This window comes from Eptesicus fuscus, chromosome 21, assembly GCF_027574615.1.
Source record: "Eptesicus fuscus isolate TK198812 chromosome 21, DD_ASM_mEF_20220401, whole genome shotgun sequence".
Classification (NCBI taxonomy): domain Eukaryota; kingdom Metazoa; phylum Chordata; class Mammalia; order Chiroptera; family Vespertilionidae; genus Eptesicus; species Eptesicus fuscus.
Window position 1 is genome coordinate 12,478,362 of NC_072493.1, and position 6,000 is coordinate 12,484,361.

Consider the following 6,000-nt stretch of genomic DNA (forward strand, 5'->3'; position numbering starts at 1 on the left):
AAGAGTTATCAATATCCACTTCCCATGCACTTAGACTTCTGTCCCAGCAACTCCACTGAACCTCTCCAAAGTTGCCAGTGACTAAACTTGGTGTTCACTTGTTCAGACCTTGGCTAACTTGACCATTCTGCACCATGTCATCTCACTTCCTCCATTTGGCTTCTGTGGCATACCATTCTTTGGTTTTCCTCCCATCTTTCATTCTTTTTTAAGAAATAATTCTTTATTGTAGAAAGTATTACATATGTCCCCTTTTCCTCTCCATTGACTCTCTCCAGCCTGCCCCCACCCCCTGCCCCAGGCCCTCACCACCCTATTGTCTGCGTCCATGGGCCATGTACTAGCATATATGCATACAAGGTCCTTAGTTGATAACCTCCCACCCACCCATCCTCCCCATTTTCCCTCCGAGATTCCGCACTCTATTCCATGCGTCCACATCTCTGGATCCACTCCAATCATCAGTTTATTTTGTTAATTAGATTCCACTATATATGAGTGAGATCATGCGATACTTGTCTTTCTCTGACTGACTCATTTCATTCAGCATGATCCTCTCCAGGTCCCTCCATGTTGTCTCAAAGGGTAAGAGATTCTTCTTTTTTACTGCTGCATAGTATTCTATGGTATAAATGTACCACAGCTTTTTTATCCACTCATCTACTGATGGGCACTTGGGCTGTTTCGAGATCTTAGCTATCGTAAATTGTGCTGCTATGAACATAGGTGCATACAATCTTTCTGACTGGTATTTCGGGTTTCTTGGGATATATTCCCAGAAGTGAGATCACTGGGTCAAATGGCAGTTCCACACTTAATATTTTAAGGAAACTCCATATTGTTTTCCATAATGGTTGCATCAGTCTGCATTCCCATCAGCAGTGTACTAGGGTTCCCTTTTCTCCATATCCTTGCCAGCACTTGTCATTTGTTGATTTGTTGATGGTAGTCATTCTGACAGGTGTGAGGTGATACCTCATGGTTGTTTTAATATTCATCTCTCATGTGATCAGTGACTTAGCATTTTTTCATATGTCTCTTAGCCATCTGTATGTCCACTTTGGAGAAGTGCATATTTCGGTCCTTTGCCCATTTTTTAATTGGATTGTTTGTCTTCCTTCTGTTAAGTTATATGAGTTCCTTATATATTTTGGATATTAACCTTTTATCAGATGTATCATTGCCAAATACGTTCTCCCATACTGTGGGCTCCCTTTTCGTTTTGTTGATTTTTTTTTTTTTGCTGTGCAGAAGCTTTTTATTTTGATGTAGTCCCATTTGTTTATTTTCTCCTTAGTTTCCTTTGCCCAAGGAGCTGTGTCTGTAAAGATATTGTTACGAGAGATGTCTGTTTCCTCCTCCTATCTTTCTGACTATTCTCTCACTTTTCCTTTTAGGCCCCTCTTCCTCTACCTGTCTCATAAATGTTGGTATTTCCCAAGGGAGTTTGGTCTTCTCTTTGACCCTCTCTATTGAAGGAATTCGTCCATTCCCATGGCTTCAATTATGATGTATATGTTGATAACATGATTACTTAAGTTTCTTCAGATCAGTTCTCTCAAGGATGACAAGTTCCCAGGCTCTGTCTTTTTGGGTTGAATTGGGTTCAGAATAATAGTTCCCCTAGTTACTTCTTTGGCCATGAATGAGTTATTCCCATATATTAAGGCATTCTCCCAAGATAAGCTCCAAATCACCTACTAGACATCTCACCTGGATGTCTCCCACTCACCTCAAACTCATCTTCTCCTCTTCCTGCCTAAACCTGCTCCTTTACTATTCCACATTCAGAGGAAAACACCACCATCCACCCACCTAGCTTTCTAAGGCAGACATCTGGGCATCATCCTTGACTCACCACTCCTCCACACCTTCAACTCATCACTCACAAAGTCCTTTGAATATTTACCTCCTTATACATCTCAGATCCACCCCTGCTTTTACATCTTCATAGTAAAGATGCTGGGTCACTTTTGACCTACATCCCAGACTCATCTTCTGGCCTTTCTCCACACAGGCCCTAGGCCCTTTTCAAAATGCTCATTTCCTTAAAAACCTTCATTATCATTAGAATAAAACTAGAGGCTCGATGCACGAAATTCATGCAAGAGTAGGCCTTCCTTCCCCTGGCTGCCAGTACTGGCTTCCCTCTGGTACCGGGAACCCAGGCTTCCCTTGCAACCCTGGCTTCATCCAGAAGGTCGTCTGGAAGGACGTCCGGTCTAATTAGCATATTATGCTTTTATTATTATAGATTATATTCCTCAGTCTGGTATACCAGGCTCTTTGGGACCCAGCCCTGGTTAATCATTCCAACCCCATGCCTGAGATTCAGCATTCTGGTTAATCCCCTTAATTAGAAGACCTATGGAACTTTACTGAGACCTTTCCCCCTCTAACAAAGTTTGCAACTCTAGCTTTTAAGCATCTAGAATTCTATTCTCTTAATATTCCCTGCTCTAAAGCACCTCTAAAAGATGACAAAACAAATATACACTGAGTGGCCAGATTATTAAGATCTCTGAACGCATAATAATCTGGCCACTCAGTGTATATCCTATATAATAAAAGGCTAATATGCAAATTGTCCCCTTGACCAGGAGTTCGACCAGCAGGCAGGCCGGCCAACCCCCCATGTCCCCTCCCCCTGGCCAGGCTGGCCAGACCCCACCCATGCACGAATTCATGCACCAGGCCTCATAGATATATATATATATATATATATATATATATATATATATATATATATATATATATATATATATGAGGCCCTTCAGTACGTGGGCCAATGCTCTATTCACTGAGCCAAACTGAGTGACCAGATTATTATGCGTTCAGAGATCATAATAATCTGGCCACTCAGTGTATATATTTTGGTTAATCCTCACGAGGACATTTTTCCAATGATTTTTAGAGAGAGTGGAAGGGAAGAGGAGTGACACAGAGAGAGAAGCATCGATGTGAGAGAGACACATCAATTGGTTGCCTCTTGTATGCACCCCAACCAGGGCTTGGGATTGAGCCTGCAATTGAGCTACATATCCTTGACCAGAATCGAACCCACAACCCTTCAGTATGTGGGCCAATGCTCTATTCACTGAGCCAAACTGGCTAGGGCCAAAACAAATATATTGAGCATATACCTGACCAAAGTCATACAACTAACAAGAGAATGGTGGTTTGAACCCAGATTACCAAGAGCATTGATTCCTGCCTATTTATTCACAGTCAAACCAACTTCTGATAATGCAAGATGAAAAATGTGGAACCAGATTAATATTTGTTAAGTGCTTGATATTTATGAAGTGTTTTACATAAGGCATCTCATTTATCCATTACAACATTTTCAAGTAAGCAAACTGCAGATCTGAGAAGGTTGTGCAAGGCCACACAGCTAGTAAATAGATTTGAATTCCCCCACCTCAGCCTTATTAGCTGCTTCCTAACACCAATAAATTTCATTTTACAACTGATGAAACAGGTCCAGCCCAGGATCACATACCAAATCAGAGGCAAAGTTAGAATTAGAACCCAGGTTTCCTGACTCTAGTTGGCTGAGCAGCTGCTAGTTTAAGAAGATCGGTGCAACCCAACTTTCCCCCTATTTGTAACAAATTTCTAGAAACTAGTACTACTCCTGAAGGGCTAAACCGACCTCTAGAGTTTCAGCTGTGGCTCTAGGACCTCTGCTGATACCGTGCTGATGCCTGCCCTGTGGCGTAGTCCTCTCCTTACCCACTTTTCCAACAGCCTCTATTCTCACTGCATCCACAGAATCAGGCTTCAGGACAAATCCCATTTCCCCCTGCCTCCTTCCAGTTTTCTGTCTTCAGTAATGAGGTCCCATCTATTCATCCAGCTCCAATGGCTTTCCCTCATGGTTGACCCAGGATCAAAGTCCTTCTGCCATGCCTCTTCCAAGTCATGCCATCCATTTTACTCTCTCCTTCATGCTAGCCTTCTTTCCCTGGATGTCAACTCAAGGATGACAGAGTTGCCCTTGCTCAGGCTGTCTTTTTGGTTTAAATCAGGTTCCGGGTAATAGTCCCTCTGGTTACTTCTTTGGACACAAATTAATTATTCCCATATATTAAGGCATTCTCCCAAGAATGCTTTAGCTGAAACACACCCAAAATGCCTGGGTAAAGTGACATATGAAGCATGTGTGGGATTAATTGGACTATTTAGCCAACACCAGGGCCCTGAATGGGGAAAGATTCAGAAAAGATACTACTTGGCTAGGTGGAACATCACCACCAAGGCCCCATGAAGCTGAGCAGAGGGTTGAAAGATAGGCAGGAATCTCAGACTGTCTTTACTTCCGGGTCAGAAGATCTTTCACAGAAAGAGAGGGGGGTGTAGGGCATTTGGGCGCAGAAAGGAGAAGGGCCATCAACCAGAAAAAAAGGAACAAAAAGAACAGATGACATTTAGGAGAGAATTCATAGGACTTCCAAGGAATAGGCATGAATCTATCACTCCCTAGTGTCAAAGGATTGGAAGGGCCCTCAAGCATTCAGGCAAAATTCCAATCCACTGTAAGAATGACATAAACATTTCTTCAAACACGTGGCCAAATCCCTCTAGTTGAACACTTCCAGCACTGGGAAACACCCAAGCTTAGGAAATCAAGTTTATGAAGGCATGAGTGAAATTCAATTAAAGTTCAATTCATTTGCAATTCAACAAATATCTATTGAGTGCCTACCATGTGCCAGGCACTGTACTGTAAGTACGAAAAATATAGACATGGGCCCTGCTCTGTGGGTCTTATAATCTAATGTGGAAGATAGATATATAAGCACGCAAGTAGAACAGGGGAAGGAGAGGGTGCGGCTCAAACATAAGGTAGGGTATACCTAATACGAAGGCAGGCATCTAGGAAGGCTTAATGCCCGAGGCAGCGTCTCGGCTGGGTCTTGAAGAGTCTAAGGAGTTAGCTAAATGCAGGGTGGAGGGACCCACGGGAGTAACAGAGAACGGGTTCTTAAGGCTTCTCTGCTTCCCAAGAAGTTCAGTGTTGCAATAAGGTGGAGTCCTGGCTGCCACCAGAGTGTAAGGCCGTATCTCCGGGAACCCGCCTGATCTCGGAGGCTAGTTCTTGGAGGAGTCGGGCCTGGCTAGTTCTTGGAGAGACCTGGGAATATCCGATGCCAAAGGTTAAAAAAAAAAAAAGGAGGGAAAGGGGGGGTGGGGGGAAGAAAGTGGAGTCCAGATCTTGAAGGGTTTTTCAAACGTTGTGGAGGAGTGTGGGTTTCATGCCTGAGGTAATGGAAAGCCTGTCAAGGATTTTAAGCAGGAGAAGCGCCCTCTGGCTTCGCTAAGGGAGGCGCTGCGGTATCTGGCGTGAAGGAGGCCAGAACCTGGGGAGCGGGAATAGGAAGGTTTTCATGGTCCAAACGTTAGATTTAAAAAAAAAAAAAATACTCCTCTATGACAAGATAGAGACAAAAAAAAAAAAAAAGTAAAGGGATAAAGTTCAGAATGTGGTGGGAAGGTCTCCTCCGTCCTCTCTCACCTTTGTTGGGCAAACCAAAGCTGCTCGCCCTGGATTTGCCCCATCACCGCGGAGTGTGGGCGTGGGGGACGGCTCCACGCCTTCTTCTCAGATGGTAAAAATAAGGCCACGAATTCCGAGGTGGGGACCCAGGAGGAAAAAGAATCCAAATGGCCTCCCAAGAGGCTCCCGAAGTCACGCACAATCCTTCGAGGGTTCCCATTTCGCCCTCAGCCATCTGCAACCAGCCGCCTTTGCTATGGAAACCGTCCTCCCGCCCTCCTCAGAGCCTCCGTTTCTTCAATGCATCCTGGAAAATGCAGTCCATCTCTGGCCACCTTCCCGCGGCAGGAGCTCACTCCGGGTCCATAAGGGACTACAAGTTCCAGAAGGCTGTGCGAAAACGCAGGCGGTCTCTGGGGGATGTGGTCTTGACAGAGAGACCCAGGAACCCTCGGGCGGAGCCGAAGGGTGAGGGGAAGGCGCCCCCCCAATGGGCGGCC

General features: G+C 44.6%; 1 long non-coding RNA gene across 1 annotated transcript in view; it reads right to left on the reverse strand.

The window, feature by feature from the left end:
• LOC129147719 (uncharacterized) overlaps window positions 1–5,584 on the reverse strand; it is a 65,012-nt gene extending 59,428 nt beyond the window's left edge. The window contains exon 1 of the long non-coding RNA XR_008554987.1: window positions 5,519–5,584. This is a non-coding gene — a long non-coding RNA (uncharacterized LOC129147719). The remainder of the gene's footprint in view (window positions 1–5,518) is intronic.
• Window positions 5,585–6,000: the final 416 nt, after the last annotated feature.